We start from the raw sequence: 17,583 nt of genomic DNA on the forward strand, positions 1-17,583 counted from the left end.
AACAAAATTTAAAAATTCTATTATTTTTGTCCTGACTGTAATTCGTTTCTAATGTATCCAGTTTTGATGCCAAATATCAGAAAACAGAGCGCTGAGGCATTCTGGGAAAGTCAATAATTGAGGCTAAATGGCTTCAGTATAATGACTAACCAGGAAGACTGACTTTCTAGAAAGATAAAGTCTCAGAGAAGACATGATCCAGATTTATGAAATCATGAAGCATGCAAATAGGGCAAATATAAACATGTTCATCAAATCCTAGAAACATTTTAAAGCTTTGAAAAAGTAATTTTAGGGTAGATGGAAGGTCCCAGGAATTGTATTTTTGTTGTTGACCTTAAGGTCTATACTATAGGATTGCTTAATATAAACTACTTTAAAAATATTATTATAGTAATTATAATTGCTATTATAGTAATTAGCCCCTTTTGGTTAATTTCAAAATTGTTCTGCTTAAAAAAAAACTAGTTGGCTGTGTGTGGCGGCTCACGCCTGTAATCCCAGCAATTTTGGGAGGCCAAGGTGGGCAGATCACGAGGTCAAGAGCTCGAGACCATCCTGGCCAACATGGTGAAACCCTGTCTCTACTAAAAATACAAAAATTAGCTGGACGTGGTGGCGTGCGCCTGTAGTCCCAGCTACTTGGGAGGCTGAGGCAGGAGAATCGCTTGAACCTGGGAGGCAGAGGTTGCAGTGAGCCGAGATCATGCCACTGCACTCTAACCAGGACGACAGAGTGAGACTCTGTCTCATAAATAAATAAATAAATAAATAAATAAGTTATAAGACAAATGGGTCTTTCAGCAGAATTTTCAGATATAAGTAGGAAATTCTTTATTTCAGTGAGTGATATATATTTATCCAGTTAATACTTATTAAGTAATGGGGGTAGATTTATGGTAGGTTATTAAAAAACAAGTAATATTAAATATGTATCTCTTAGCATCAGAAGTTGTCAGGGAGAACAGTTGTATTTTTGCCTTAGAATGTAGTTTTGTATATCTGTCAAAGATCAAATAACCAAGTTGACAACTGACCTTACTCAGTAAGGCCTCTTAGGTTATCCTGGACCGTTGAAGCTGCTGCAGTTTTTTTTTTTTCTCCCTCTATTAGACATAGGGAGTTTTTCTCCTGTCATTGCTCAGAAAGGTACTTGGCTAATGCTCTTCTGAATTTCAGGAGAGGAAAGCCTCCTACTTAAAAAATATCTGCTGTATTTAGTACTATACAAAATAGTCATACAGACACACTTTTAACTTTTAATATTAATGGGGTGATTTCACTTTATTCGTTTTATAAATTATGAAGGTTATTGCAGCTGTTTGCTAGATTTTACCAGGCTCAAGGTAGTAAAGCCATACATAGTCCATGAAAACATAACAAACCTTTACAATTTCATTCTGCTTTGTTGCAAAGATCCATGTCCCTTGTACATTTTATGACATTCACATTTCCTTTAGAAATATTCAACATTTAGGAACTTAATTCTTACTATTTTAGATAATAATGTGCTCATGATGAGAATAGTAATACTAAAATAATGATATATATCATCACATAAGCATCAAATGTTTTTGAATTTGGAGATTTTCAGCTTAGAACCACTTTAATGGAGCTCTTAAAAGTCAAATGTGATTTCCATGGGACTGTACTAAGGTGTGATAATGATAAACCATCTCTCCTAAAACAATTAACTCATTCCCCCATATATTTTAGATGCTTTATTTATGAAATATTTTGAGCAATGAATATGACATCTGATTACCTCTCTTTGTAATTCATAATCTCTTGGACTAATCTTTGGACTCAATAGATTTCTTTCATTGCCATTTTATATATTTATTATTTTTTTGAGACAGAATCTTGTTCTGTCACCTAGGCTGGAGTGCAGTGGTGCAATCACAGCTCACTCCAGCCTTGATCTCCTGGTCTCAAGCAATTCTACCTCAGCCTCTTGAGTAGTTGGGACCATAGGCATGTGCCACCACACCCAGCTAATTTTTATTTTTTGTAGGGACAGGGTCTCACTATCTTGCCCAGTCTGGTTTTGAACTTCTTGGCTCAAGTGATATACCTACTTTGGCCTCCCGAAGTGCTGGGAGCCTGTATATATTCTTAGAATCAGTTTATCTTACAACTTTTAAAAGAACTGAGAGGGAAGATGATCAGCAAGTAATATGGAGTTACTGGAAATTATTTGATTGTTTTTTGAATTTTTAATGAACTCTTAAAATGACCTGTAGCCTTAGTTGATTTAACAGGAATCTTAAAATCAGATTCACATTTGCTATTTTGCCCTAAAATGAGTTCCATGTTCTTTTTTTTTTTTTTTTTTTTTTTGTATTAGAGAAAACAGGCTTGTTCATCTGGGTTCTCTAACCCCCTCCTCTATATTGTTATGGTGTTACTAAAATTTTATTAGTTATAAGTAACTTTACTTGACACTTTCTTTACATTTCCTTCCTGGCTTCCTTCCTTTCGCTCCTTTTTCCTTATATGCTTAAATCTGGAGGAAAATTTTGTTCTGAATTATATATTTTTTAGTCAATATTGCAAACAGACAACTGTAAACCTCAAGTTTTTGTTAATGAAGTACTTGAAAATATGATTTTTTATTTTTTTGCTATTATGGTTAGAAAATAGCGATAATGTTTTAATGAATGGCTGGCGAAATGCAGCAGACACAGCGCAAGTTGGTGGCATGGTATCATTGTAAAGGTTAAACAGCTGTGCTGGAAAGAGTCATTTTGGTTTAGTCCTTTTAATTTGGAACTTTTTTGGCAGCTGAATTCCAGGACAGACTGTCTATGACACTTTAATATATTTAACATATTTTCAAAAACTATCAGAACTCAGGCTAAATAACCTAAACCACTTGACTTCATACTGGGTTACATTTTGCTTGTTGAAAAAAAACTTAAGTTGGTTTTTAAAAGAACAGGTTGGTCTGCAAAAAGGTGATGAAGAAATATCAGCCTTTGATGGAAGTTGAGAAGTATTATATAAACCTTGGACTGATATTGTAGAACGGCTTCTAAGACTGAAAAATTGTAGGCATCCTGTTTTAATCCTCTGTAACCCAGCCATATGCGTCAAACTGAGCACTCCTAATACCTGATACTTTAAAAACAGAGTAAGAGAGCTGTTTTTCTGTGTACAAATACACAAGTGACACCTAGTATCTATCCCTCTATTCCCCCAGCTCTGGTCTTAGGGAAGGAGGGTCCAGGCATTTTCCACCTGGAGAAGTAGGTGCCTGACAGTAGATGCAACATTGGTGACTTCCTGGACTGTGGCTTGTCTTCAAGGCACACTGCTAAGACTTCGGTGTTGGGGGAACTAGAGAATTAGGGTAAAATTTCAGGGCCTCACTTGTACAACATGGTCATAACATTAACACCAGCTACTCTGACATCTGTCAGATCATTTATTTAATTAACATCCCTTTTCTCTGGGCCACCAAAGCAGGGCTGCTTTTCACTGGCCCATCTTCTTTGCATGTATTTCAATTAAAGTTTGGGGGCTATTGTTTCATTGTCATGTTTCCACCTAAAATTCAGTCTGAGGAATAGAGATCTACTTATTTTTGATGCACATGATTTATTTTAGTAAAGTGGACAGATTTTAATGACACTTAGGAATTGAGGCTTTTTTTTTCAGTCATGGTTTTACTTGTAGAAAGCTATCCGTATTTTAAACAAAAAAATTCTTAATCTTTGAACTGAAACACATTTAATATGACAGTTAATTTCTTCTTTTCCAAAGGAGAAAATCACAACAGAACTTTAAGAAGTCTCCTATGCAACTGGATACAAATATTGTTGATTCATGGAATGTGATGCCTCTGGCATTAAGGGTAATAGTTATTGTTTTGGGTTTAAAACTTCAAGGTCTGGCTCCTCGTTTTCAGGGAAGCCTCTTGTATCTGAATAGGGTTTCTAGAATTGTGCTTTGATCAGGCGTATAAGGACTCTGAGCCAGGAATGCGGGCTTTACTATACCTGCTCTGAGAATTTGTTTAAATTACTCAGCTTCTCTAATCCTTGCTTTCCTCATCTGCACGATGATATTAAATTCATGGGATTGTTATGAGGCTTCAGTGAATTCATGTTTGTGAAATCTAGAAGTACAATGCCTGGAACAGAGAAGATTCTTTCCTTTTCCCCTTTTCTCTAGCCTAAATTAATAACTGGACTTTTAGGAGTAGCAGCATAGAGGTAGGACTATATGAGTGTCATTACAATAATAATAACAAAACTATTTAGATATAAAATTTCCTGCCCCCTCTTTTGTAACTTTCCTATGCACATCATTATCCCTTTTCGCTATTGTTTGCTCAGCTTTGGTGTGATTTGTAAAAGCTCCTGGTTATTAAGGGTATAAACCTTATGTTAGGCATAAGGCTGTAACCTTATAACCTTATGTTAGGCATAAGGTTGTAAATTTTTTTTTTTAAGTTTTCCTCTTAACAGTATATATGGTATTTTTTGTCGTATAGAAATTTCAAGTTTTGTTTTTATGTTGTCAGGTCTATTGTTTTTTTCCAAAAGTTGTATGACATATATTGATTTCAGAGATGTTAAAATGTGAAAAAACAAAGTCTTAGATTCAATGGAATAGAATAACAATCTTTTATAGTTTCTGCCTTTGGTGCAGTGTGTGTGTGTGTGTGTGTGTACAAATATTTGTAGGTATGTAAATTGGTCTCATTTTTTGTACTCAAAAGATATTATTGCAAACATGACTGGGTATGGGAATGTTCTCTCCAGCTAAGAGAACTCTAGGAAGAATGTAGTTGTATAGAGCTTAGAAGTCCTGGCATTTGCTTCAGGCATTGCTATAGGATGATTTAGTCTTGGCTTGTCCGTTGTTGCTAGAATCACGCTGACCTCACTGCTGCTCTTGTCCAGCTGCCACTGTTACTCAATCCCTCCCAATAGATATCTCTGTGGTAGCAACAATTCAAAATTTGCCCTGAGGACAAGGTTAGTATTTCTTGCCAGCACCTGCCACTTTCCCTTCCAGATCCTGACCATGGGAGAAGTGTGTGTGGGTGTGGGGCGGGGAGGAGGAGTTACCAAACCCTGTAAAGCAGACCTCAAGGTAGAAGGCTAGAATGCCAGGTAAAGGCTCATAGGACAGAGTGCTATAACTACATCTTCACCACTGTGACAAAGTTGTCTCACCCACTCTCCAGAAAAGAGTTAATGTTGGTTGAAGATCACGAAGCAATTGTCCTCCAAAATGCCCCAAGAATATTAGAATATGATAGAAGATTATTTATTTGCTAATGAAGACATCAGAACTAGCCAAATGGTTCAAAAATAATTTTAAATACTTTATACATTGAAACAAATCAAGCCACTATAATAATTAGGAGCCCCTTGCTCTGGTGCAGGGCATAATAATCGCTAGCAAATCATTAGTTGATGACATCACAGTAACCTGAGACAGAGAGGTGGGGACTGTAGTGGACACTGTGTCTCCTTGGTAATTCATGAATTACTGTGTCTGTGTCTCCTTGGTAATTCATGAATGACAGTTCCCGGCAATTCATGAATATGACCCTTCTCGGTCATTTCTGTGTTTTGGCAGGTACTGGTGTCTTTAAAGCCAGGGAATCAAAGTCCTTAAAGTTGTAATTAATTTTCCTGAAGCTGATGATTAGACCTACTGTGATCCTTTCACATAAGACAGGTCTTTACACACAATTTATGAAAACAGAATAATTAATAGAAAATGATTTCAATTGTCCTCTGTAATATTTCATTGAAATAAATGTTGTAGAGTGGTTTTAGCTCTTGGCAAATCATGAAATAATAATAATAAAAGAGAGAAGACGGCTGTGTGGGAAAGAGTAGTTATTTTTAAATCTTGGTAGACAAATGGGACCTGCTCACTTGTCTATTGAGCACATCTCTGTAATTTCTCAGAAATTAAATAGCATGACCCTTTGATTGAATCCAAAGCTGGAAATTTAAATAGGTAACTTCAAAGTAATTGGCTTGAAATCCAAGGATCTGTTCTGGGATGCTTTAGACATTTTTATTCCCTTTTCACCTCAGCTTTAAAATACATATAAATGTCAAGGCTTTAGTTTCAAAGTCTGCTGTTGTACTCCTCTAAACTATTTTCTTATAATTGGCACTGTTCAAATCCTTTTTGGAATAGGATTTGAGCTTGAGTGAGGAGATAGTTTGGAAGAATCAAGAAGTATGTAACAGTGGGATCTAAAAATCTAAACAAAAAGAGGTTAAAGGGACAGATCTGATGTATTTCAGAGGAGCAAGAGTAGAAAGGTGACACGTTATCAAAAAGGTCTTCGTGCACATGAAGTGTTCTATTCGAGACTTTGGGGATTAGCTGTTCTTCATCTCTGCTAAGGGCAAAATAAAAGAAAATTATTTTGAGACTGAAGCATGAAGAGATTAAGATTAGAGAAGGAATACTTTGAAAATACATGTTTGTTAAACCAAGAACCTCAGCCATCTAAACAAGAGTGAATATGCCAATAATTCTACCATTAGTCTGATTAGGCTGTGAAATATTGAATCTTCCTTGGATAGCTTTTAAACTGATATGGGATGGTTAGTATGTTTTATGGTTATTGCCAATCGTAAGTTTGAGTGATCCACTTCATTTCAGCAGGCTCTGTACGTATTATGGGCTTGTTTCCCTCTGTTTTTTCCTCTGTTGTCTCCTTCCCTTTTTTTCTTATTTTATATAATATTTAAGAGTATTTTACATGTAGGTGTCATTTATAATTTTTTTCTTACTAAAGTATTCCTTTTTTATTATGGTTCACATTGTAATTCAGGTAGCATAATTATAACATTTTTATTGAGCAGAAAATGACCACTTTTGTATTTTAAAGCATCTTTTTTTTTTCATTATTTATCTTATCCAGCAGTCATTGAACACTAAAGCTATGTTATGTGCAACACGGATCTTCTCTCATTTTACTCAGAACAATCTTTTCCTGAGAAATAAGTCTTTGCTCAAAGCAAGACACTCCTGCAGTGTTGAAAGGTGATATGGGCTTTTAGTGTGCGCTGTAGCTAACAGCTGGCAATCACTCACCGGTTTAAGAAGTACATGTTGGCCATTTTCTGTCAGTTTTTGGGGGCAAAGAGAAGAATTATCTAAATTTTGGAGGAGAAGGGTTTAGGGGGTTATTTATAGCATCCAGCTAGCCAGAAGAAATGAATGAACAATTCTTAGGTATCATTGACCCAAATATCTTTTCTAAAATAATCCATTACTATTTTCTTTCTTCTTTTTGCGACTTTTTTCTCCCTCTTTCATCCCTTTAAAACTTTGACAATAGCAACAACTGATGCTCTTGAGCACCTCCCATATGCCCCATACTAGGAACTGGGGATATAGCAGTGAACAAGACAAGCATGTCAGGTCCCCTGCTCTCAGGAAGTTTAAATTTTCTCCATTATTTTGTGCTGACTTATGTAACAGGGAACAAACCAGAATTAAATTTTGATTGCATTTTAATTTATTGTTAAATGATACAAGAAAAACACTAAATATACTACTAGTTTTAGACATTCAAAATTTATATAAAGATATTAGGGCTGGGCGCAGTGGCTCACGTCTGTAATCCCAGCATTTTGGGAGGCTGAGGCGGGTGGATCATGAGGTCAGGAGTTCAAGATCAGCCTGCCCAACATAGTGAAACCCTGTCTCTACTAAAAATATAAAAAGATTAGCTGGGCGTGGTGGCGGGTGCCTGTAGTCCCAGCTACTTGGGAATCTGGGACAGGAGAATCGCTTGAACCCGGGAGGCAGAGCTTGCAGTGAGCTGAGATCCTGCCACTACACTCCAGCCTGGGCAGCACAGCAAGACTCTATCTGGGGGGAAAAAAAAGAAAAAATGAAATTAGTTACACTGTTTATGATGTGAGGAAAATCAAAGTTTGTCAAGAAACTTTGTATTCAGAAGTTTGTGAAGTATTTAGATTGGGTCTTTATCCTAATATGTAGGTAATGTTAAAGATGATTTTTAAAAAAATCATTGTGCAAAATTTCCTCCTATATGAACAGTTACCTTGGCATGGACTCTTTTCTTCCCACTGTTACAGGGTAGCTAACTTCCTACTCTCAGTAAAGCTGAGGCAAAGAGAGTCTTTCTGTCGCCAAGGCTAAGGCAAAGGTATTCTAGGTTCTAACGAGCATGTGGGCATCTCTCCCTTATAAAAGCCATGATATAAACACTGTACTGCCTATATTCCATAAACAATATTAATGGCTAGAATCAGCTGCATAAATTTCTGGGCTAATTAGATGCTTATTTGCTAACCTGGAAATTTAATCATTGTTGGGAAAATTTTGTTCCATATTCAAAACGGCTGACTTATAGGTAGACTATGGAATATTACCTGTCCTTTTACTGGGTATATACAAACCCATTCTCTGTGAAGAGAACAAATACATTTCTGTTTGTGGGATGTCCTTAGTGTTAGAATTGAACCTTGCTCTAGTAGAATTATTATTATTATTATTATTATTATTATTATTATTATTTTAGGCAGATTCTCACTCTATCGCCCAGGTTAGAGTGCAGTGGTGCAGTCTTGGCTCACTCCAACCTCTGCCCCCCGGGTTCAAGCAATTCTCCTGCATCAGCCTCCTGAGTAGCTGGGACTACAGGCACATGCCACCATGCCTGGCTAATTTTTGTGTTTTTGTAGAGAGGGTTTCGCCATGTTGGGTAGGCTGGTTTTGAACTCCTGACCTCAAGCAATCCACCCACCTCAGCCTCCCAGAGTTCTAGTAGAATTGTGATCCTAATTAGTTTAATACACATCACTATGAGAAAATGGACTTGAATCATGGATTGAGGATTTGGCCTTTATTCCAAATTAAAACCTGATTATCAACCAGGCTCTAGTCTTATCCTTTGCTGACAGAAAATGGTATGGTCTTTTATATCAAAATTGTAGAGGGCTATTAATTTTCTGTCTATATCAGACATTTGCTAGGTTTTTGGCTACCCAGAGTCTGAACCTCTGTTTTTATCTGGCATGAATTCTTTGTTATGTGGGTTTTTGTGGGAGGCAGGATTCCTTTTCCAGAAGAGGTCAGATTTTCTTGTCTTTAGAAGCTAGGCTGCAGCCATGTGAATTAGGTTCAGCCAATCACTATTACTCACCCAGAACTTTGAATCTTGAGTACATAACTCAAAGATACAGAGACAGTTTATTCTTTTTAGCAGTGGTGGTGTTGAGAGTCCAGCAACATCGTTGTCTAGTGGCAGCAGTGGTGATGAGAAAGGTGTGGTTAACCACACTCTTCTGTGGCTGAGTCCCTGTGTCCTAGCCTCCCTTCAGCCTCCCTTGATTCTGGCTCACTTCCAGGTCAGGGTTCTAGCTTTTCCTTCAAGATATTTCTGTATCGTTCAAATATACTTTTTCCCTTTAAGTCTGCCAAAATGGATTTCTATTGCTTGTAACCAAGAACTCTGACTGATACACTGTGTGAAAACTAAGCTAACTGTGGCAGGTTATACTTTCCAAAAATTGTACCACCAATATATAGCCTATCCTGTATGCTCTTCTAACAGTGTGGTTTCACATTCCTCTATTGAGAGGTAGAGCCCTACTTAAACCTATGGGGTTGAATAGAATGTGTAGAATTAATAATGATGTGTGGGTTCCAAGGCAAGGCCCTAAAAGGTGATACAGCCTCCTCCTGGTCCTCTTTCTTTCTTGTGACATATGCTTTGGAAACTGAGTCCAGGTACCCTGAATATACCATATTAGAAAGAGCACATGGAAAGGCTATACAGAATTGGAGGGGTATGCCAGAGGAACCCCAGCTGTTCTAGCCCCCAGCTGTTTGAGTTTTCCCAGTGTAGCGATAGGACAGACATGTGATCGAGCCAGCTGTCAGATGACTTCTCAGCCCCAGCCTTCCAGCTGGCCCAGCTGACATGGAGTAGAGCAGAAATAAACTCTGAGCCCTTGTCCAAATTGCAGATTCATGAACAAAATGAACATTGTTATTATTTTAAGCCCCTTTGCATTTATTTTGCATATATTATATGACATATATATATATCTCCAGAATGATGGCTATTATAAATATTCAAACTATAACACCTAAATTCTAATCTCTAGCATAGAATTATGCCTTCAGACTCTTACAAGGCAGGATTATTGATATGGAATGTACTTATTTATTTAGTTTCACATTTTTACATCTTATGGTTTAAGAGAGTGTCATTTGGGCTATTGTAAAATTACTTGGCTGGAATAACATTACAGAGCTTTATTGCTGTTAGAAACGAGTCTATCTTCCATATCAAGATGTTTAAAATACTAGTTTTCTGAATATTTATAGTTGTGTGACAGCTAACTCCATTAATTCTAAGATGTTGCTTGGTAGTCCCCTGTGCAAATAAGTCTCTAAATGTAAGTTCATTCCTTCTATTAGGACCCTAACACATCTTTTGGGGAGCAGGATGAAAATTCTACTTTTCTTTTGGATTTGATATTCCACCTAATACGGGGATTTGGAGAGAGCTTTAGAAATTAAATAAAATAGCTAGAAGTTATTGAGGATTTACTATGTGCAAGGCACTATGCTAAGTGCCTGCAGGTCTTCTCATTTAATCATTATAACAATCGTATGAGGTAGATTTTTATTACTCTTCCTTTTTTATAGGTGAAGAAACACACTTAGGTTAAGTAAAACTTTCCCAGGTCACATAGCTGGTAGCTGGGATTTGTATCCAGGGCTATATGTGACCCTTAGGTCAGTGTGTTCATAACCATCATACAGAATGGCTATGAGTGATATTTCAGCATTTTATCTCCTACCTTCCTCTGACTTGTCGTGGATTATCCTTAAGACTCTTGACATTCAATGTAATACACAAACTCTCGCCCTTTTCACACATTTTTCTTTCAGAATCAAGCCTGCCTTCTCTTATTTGCTGTAAGTCCTAGTCTTGAAGAGTTTTAAGGGACTCCACCAAATCTGTTAGGAAGAGTGTGCAAACATAAGCTTTATGCGAATCTTGATGACCTTGGTGGAACCTTCTTTCATCAATTCCTTAAATCTGCTTTTTGTAGGAAGTGCACAGGTTGTACATAAACGATTCAAAATAACCTATCCTTCATGATGACACCAAATGTTGAGTGTTTAAAGTAGAAGATTCCTACCTCTAATGCTTCAGATTTGAGTGACTTCTGATGGTAAATCAAGGGTTTGAGAACTTCTGAGAGAAAAACTTGGAGACCATTCTGGTTTTGTGTGAATGTTTGTGGGTGTGCACTCTCCCTGCCACACTTGTTAGTGTGGAATGATGGCAAACTAAGCTGCCATAGAGTTGAAGAAGAACAAAGAAAACTGTATAGATGTTGAATGAGATCCTGATTACTTCAGTGTTTTATATGTATATCATGTCTTGCTTCATCAGCATAGATAATTTATAGTAGAAAATTGGCAAACAAGATGTTAGAAGAAATTCATCTCTGTGCTCCTCAGCAAAGCCCAAATCTCTCTGAAAGTGCTCCTGTTACTGCAGACACTGTGCTATTACTATATGAGTGGCACCACTGAATTCTACTTTAGAGGAATTGATTTACTAGCAAACAATGGGCCCCTGGAAACTCAGCACTCCCATATACTCTGCATTGAGTTACTAGAAGTCCTTTTAACATAGAGTCTCTGTGTGGGCACAACTACAATGCTACAATGGCTGGAGCACCATATTGTGGGGGGCAATGTGGGGGTGGTCATTTTCCCTAATGACACTGAAGGGAATGAAAAAAGGCTTTATGTTGTTTTAGAGTCTTGCACACAGCAGCCTGAGCCTAGCATGTGACAAAAAGCATTTGCTATTTTTATATCCTTTGGGAATGACTTCTGCACCTAGGCAACCAATCATAGGCTAAGAATCCCCAACAACAAGGAAAAGGATAGTTTTACTAATTAGCCACAGAGAAAGGGACATTGCCATGTTCTGGAGAGTCTAGGGTTGCAGGAATCCAGCCAAGGACAAGGCTTTGCATTTTTAAAAAAGTCTAATATTTGCTTTGGTGTTTCATTGCAAAGACCTAGATTTAATTTGAATACTCTTCAAAGGTCTATTTATCATTAGCCTTGTGTGTCATGGGTATAAATATATCTTCAATCTCAGTTCTGTAAGAAATAATAATAATCAAAAAAACTTTTTTGAATAGCTTGATTTCCTGCAGAGAACCAGGCTGGAGAAAAATTTGGCTTTTGCCATTTTTAGAGTTCTCATCTTGCTCGTGGCAAGCTAAGTTTTTCACATCTCCAATTTCATGGCAAGATGTGTACAATTTACTTCAGCTGAGATGCTTCTTGCCTCAGTGTACACATCCTCTTCAGATCTGACAGCTTTCTGTTGCTTTCCAGTTATGCCCAGCTCATAGAAATAATTTTGTTTTTGAGGGTAGGTGCCAGGTGCCATTGAAGCAGCATCACTGTCTGGTGTAAATACCTGAGGTTTGTTGTCTCATGCCAAGGAAATGGAGTACGCAGACACATGAGAAGTGGGTTTAGGAGCGCAGGTTTAATAGGCAAAAGAAAGAGAAAGGAGAACAGCTGTCTCTCCTACGAGAGAGGGGCTCCCAAGTGGGACTTCTGGTCCAAAGTGAAGTACACTGGATTTTATAAACTGACCTGAGGAGGTGGTATCTGATGTACATAGGGTCCAAAGATTGGTTGGACAGGTGTGATATTTACCTAACACAGGAAGGAGCTGGCCACCCCACCCTCATCTTCTTATTAAGCAAATGGGTTTTCTACTAGGCCGGTGCTCTGTTGTCTGCTTCTTACTGTACATGTGGTTGGCAAGGAAGAGGGAAGATGGAGCCACCATGTTGAACATGCCTAAGGTAGTCTTTTCCTATTGGCACAGCTGCAGGCATTCACCTGTGTAAGCTTTCCTATGTCAGCAGCTCGATTTTACAGGCTGCTCTTTGTTAGAGAAGAAATGGTTTGGGGGCTGCTTTTCATTAAAAGGGAAACCTTATCGAGGACTTCCTTAACCTCACTATCTGCCTAAATAATTTCTTTTTAACTCCTATAATCACCATCTCCACCCGCAGGCCATCACACATTGACCCAGTTGGAGTGCATACAGATAATTCAGCTCACACATGCACTGGCATATGCAAACACAAGACTGTCTTAGCTTTAATAAGGATTTGGGTTCAGAGTTCTACTGAGAAGGCATGGAATAGTAGTTCAGGGTTGGTATATCAGTCCACTTGGGATGCTAGAACAAAAAACCATAGACTGGGTGGCTTACACAACAGACATTTATTTCTCATGGTTCTAGAGACTGGGAAGTCTAAAATCAAAGTGCTGGCTTATTTAATTCCTGCTGAGGGCCCTTTTCCTAGCTTGCAGATGGTTGCTTTATGGCTATGTCCTCACATGGTGGAGAGAGAAATCATATGAGAGCCAGCTCTCTGGTGGGCTCTTCTTAAAAGGGCACTTACCTCGTCATGAGGGCCCCACCCTCATGACCTCACCTAAACCTACTTACTTCTCAAAGGCCCCATCTCCAGATATCATCACACTGAGGGTTAGGGTTTCATCCTTTGAATTTTGGGGGGACACAAACATTCAGTCCATAACAGGGCCCCTTTCAGATTGGCTTGAAGAACCTACAGATACATTAATTGGAGAAGTGGGAGAAGCCAATACTCTTAAGTGTGCAGCCCCTTTTTAAAAATATCAGGTATAGATTATGGAAGGCACCAGTGGTCCTTTCCATCATGATATAGAATATCTTTGCACATTCAGTTTAATAGGATTTCTGCTGGGTGCTAACAGAACGTATCTGAACACATTTCATTTATTTATGCCTGATTGAAGAATGTCCCTGTTGTTAGGTCCTCCCTAGGAACCGTGACTAAACTCCAAACATTTGTTAAAATCAGAACCTGAATTATTAGCAACTGAGCAACTAGTTCTACTTTGCTTGAGGATAGTGAGGACACCTTGAGTGCGAGGAGAAACATTTGCCTTTTATGCTTTGAATGTAGCAAAGACAGAGAAGGCAAGCAAAACATTTTCATATTAAAAGTTTGAAGGTTATATCCTGCCACGGGGTAACTAAGAAACTTTCCCATGTATATGGCCCCTACTGGGTGCTTCTGAGAAAGAAATGCTACCTTTTTTTTTCCCACTCTCTGTTAAAAGTCACCAAACCTTTGGGGGAAATATTTTATACAACTTTTAATTTGTTTTCAGTTGGATTACTCAAATTCTGAAGTTGAGCAGTTCCATCCCGGGAATGGAGAATCCTCTGTAAATGGGATTAAGGTCTTGTTACCCTAGATTATAATTAAGGGGAATAGATATCTCAAGTGGAGGGAAGTGTCATTAAAAAAAGGACTTTCTCCAAGGTCCCCCTCCCCAGTTGCTGTCATTATAAATGCTCATTATGTTTTATTTTCGTTATTAGCTCTACATGAGGTACTGGTGGGTGATGGACAGCGAAGAGGACAAGGGAAGAGAAAGAATTTTTTGTCCCAAAGGATTCTGTAAATTAGTGAGAATATATACATATGAAAATTTTTAGTAACAATTTGGGTGACATATGATTAAAAGCCAGAATAAATTGGCAGATAGTAAATTTGTTTAGGACATTGGTCAATCAAATCAGAATCCCATGGAATGCCTGTTAAAACACAGATTTCTATGTCCCACACCTAGAGTTTCTGATTTTGTAAGTCTAGGGTGTGTGCAGCTTGATAATTTGGATTTCTAATAAGTTTTCAACTGGTGCTTATGCCGCTGATCTATCCTTTTCTCCAGTCTCTCACAGTGATACAACTCGAGAACTGCTCCTGTAGGAGACCAGAGACTAGAGAGGTCTCCAGTATGATTGCTGTGTATTGAGATGGTGCTTCCTTTCATCATTCACCTGCTGCAGTTACCCATGTTCCTCTTTTCTGGCCCCCATTTTATGAGAACAGCTGGTAGCACTCTTTAAAATGTCCACTTCTGTAAAAAGTGCTACATGGTAGCACTTCTGATGTCATAAGCAGAGAGCATGCCCTTTTCTATAATTAGGTAATTCCCTACAGAGGGAGGAAATTATACCATCTTCTTGGCAGCAGTAGGAGGAGAGGAACAATATTCGTGTTTTGCTTTGACCATTTTTTTTTTTTTATCTTTTAACCATTACCCTACAGCATTCACCCCTACATTCCCTAATGTACATTAAGAATTTTTTCTGTAGCCAAAAGCAAATAGGAAACATGAGTTTTCAGATTCACAACCAATTAAGTTAAAATTAGGGAAATGGAGAAGAGAAAAATTGAGAAATGATACAGGGTGAAGAGTTCAGAAAACAAGCCTTTTGGGAATGAGTTATTTGGTGCTTTTGAGAAGAGCATTTGCTGATTGAGTATATATATATTTCTAGAGAAGAAATGCAATAACATTTTCCCATGCTGCAGATGAGGCTTTGTCATAATGTTTTACTGCAGTGAAGTGGGAGGTTTCATAGCTGTTAAATTAGTAGCAGTCCAAACTATCATACTCCCAAATATGTGTTCCTACCAAATCATATTACTGGTAAAATAACATTCTGTGGTTAAAAAAAGTCAAGGAATCCTTACTTAAATTTCTGTTTCTATCAAATACCAGTACAGGCAGAATAAAAACTTTTCTTGAAGTATCTGTCCTTTGCTGAAACCAGCTTCTCACCTGCCAAAAGTTTAACATTGACCCAATCAAATTGACTTTCAGCATCTTGAGCAGGGACAAGTTACTAGAATCTCCTATTTCCACCCCTCTCCACCTAGATTTTGCAGTTATTCTTTTTCCCAGCCTCTCACAGTGATACATGTTCAACCCTCTTTCAAATGGTATTAGGATATACTGGGATATAATGAAACTTAGTGGAGTTTTTGTGATATAGTGAAACTCTATTTCATAGGACAGTAGAACTTTGTTTTATTTTATGGTAATTTTTTAAATGGTTGCATGTGTGATTCTTGATACAGAGAACAGCTTGTGACTTTTCCCACTTTTTCAGCAGCATTTAAAAAATAAAACTCTTTAAGGTAATATTCTTCTAACTTAAAGAATATCATTGCATACATATATTTAGGCACTAAGGAGTACTGTACTATTATGCTGCAAAGATTTTAACTACGGGGGTTGGGAAATAATCTCAATGTGAAGATACATGTTACATGATGTCAGTTATTATTGTTCTGTTGTTACTTGCAAGATTCAGGACTTGGTTCTAAGGGAGGAACATTTCTTTTAAATGTTTCGTTCCATTTTTTTTCATGATGGAGAGATGACTGAATTACTGTATTGTCAGTTTCTGGAAACTTGAATTATCAGTTTTTTCTAATTCAGCTTAGGAACAGGGCTAGGAGAGAGGACACTGTGAGAAAGTATGTTGAGCCTGATTTGTATATAATACTGCTCTTGGCCAATATATTTAAAAAATAGTTTTAAATACACCTCCTCCATCTTTCTTAAGATGGTGGAATCCTCCAACATGACTCCAGTTTTCATTATTTTAGCACTAGACTTTTAATGATTACAGAATTTGCATCTGCTTTTGACTATTCTCCCTGGTGTTTTAAAAATATTTATTTCTTCTATTCAGAATTCTCAATTGGATTTTTATGCCATTGACCTCACTTTCTAGTAATGTGTGTCTTATCTCCCAAGATGTCCCTCGGAATGGTCAAGTAAGAGGTATGTATTCCGGCCAGGCACGGTGGCTCATGCCTGTAATCCCAGCACTTTGGGAGGCCGAGGCGGGCAGATCACGAGGTCAGGAGATTGAGACCATCCTGGCTAACACGGTGAAACCCCGTCTCTACTAAAAATATGAAAAATTAGCCGGGTGTGGTGACAGGCGTCTGTAGTCCCAGCTACTAGAGAGGCTAAGGCAGGAGAATGGTGTGAACTCGGGAGGTGGAGCTTGCAGTGAGCTGAGATCGCGCTGCTGCGCTCCAGCCTGGGGGGCAGAGTGAGACTCTGTCTCAAAAAAAAAAAAAAAAAAAAAGTATGTATTCCATATCATTTATCTTTGAATAAAGTGAAGGAGGAAGACCTGCCTCATATACGTGGTTGAATACCACTTAAAACTTGATCTTAATGTTAATTTCCCAAGATTCATGAATAATGCTTTCACTACTGGTTGATGTAATCTATTTCTTCTGCAATTATTTATTAGAGCAGACATCATCCTAGAGGACAGGAAATATCTGATTTCTGGATTCTCTAGAACCTTTCCCAGGCCATCTCATCTGGCACAGGGTAAGCACTTAGTTGAAGTTTGAATTAATGAAGGAATAAATGAAGGAACGTGTAAAGCTTTGAGGACAAGTATGCATATTTCAGTTATAGGATCAAGATAGTTATTAAACTGTAATAAAAAGCAGAACTTTTATTTTAGTTTGATTAGTTTTTGAGTAGGTTCTACAATCATGTTATGTAAAATCAAAAAGATATTGTATTAGTTTCCTAGGGTTTGCTAAAATCAGGCCCACTCTAATCCACTGTCATATGACCTCATCTTCACTTAATTACATCTGCAAAGACTCAATTTCC

The 17,583-nt window shown here is 37.7% G+C and overlaps 1 protein-coding gene across 7 annotated transcripts in view; it reads left to right on the forward strand.

Moving 5' to 3' along the window:
- PPM1L (protein phosphatase, Mg2+/Mn2+ dependent 1L) overlaps positions 1–17,583 on the forward strand; it is a 316,391-nt gene that overhangs the window by 110,905 nt on the left and 187,903 nt on the right. Inside the window, exon 1 of one of the 7 annotated variants that reach the window (XM_063620396.1) lies at positions 11,806–17,289. The exons of 5 other annotated variants lie outside the window; for them this stretch is intronic. The gene's annotated coding sequence lies outside the window, so the exon portion shown is untranslated. Of the gene's footprint in view, positions 1–11,805; positions 17,290–17,583 lie in introns of those variants that run through there. One more of the 7 variants, XM_063620392.1, reaches the window with a different exon arrangement.

Source organism: Symphalangus syndactylus, chromosome 17 (assembly GCF_028878055.3).
Source record: "Symphalangus syndactylus isolate Jambi chromosome 17, NHGRI_mSymSyn1-v2.1_pri, whole genome shotgun sequence".
Taxonomy (NCBI): Eukaryota; Metazoa; Chordata; class Mammalia; order Primates; family Hylobatidae; genus Symphalangus; species Symphalangus syndactylus.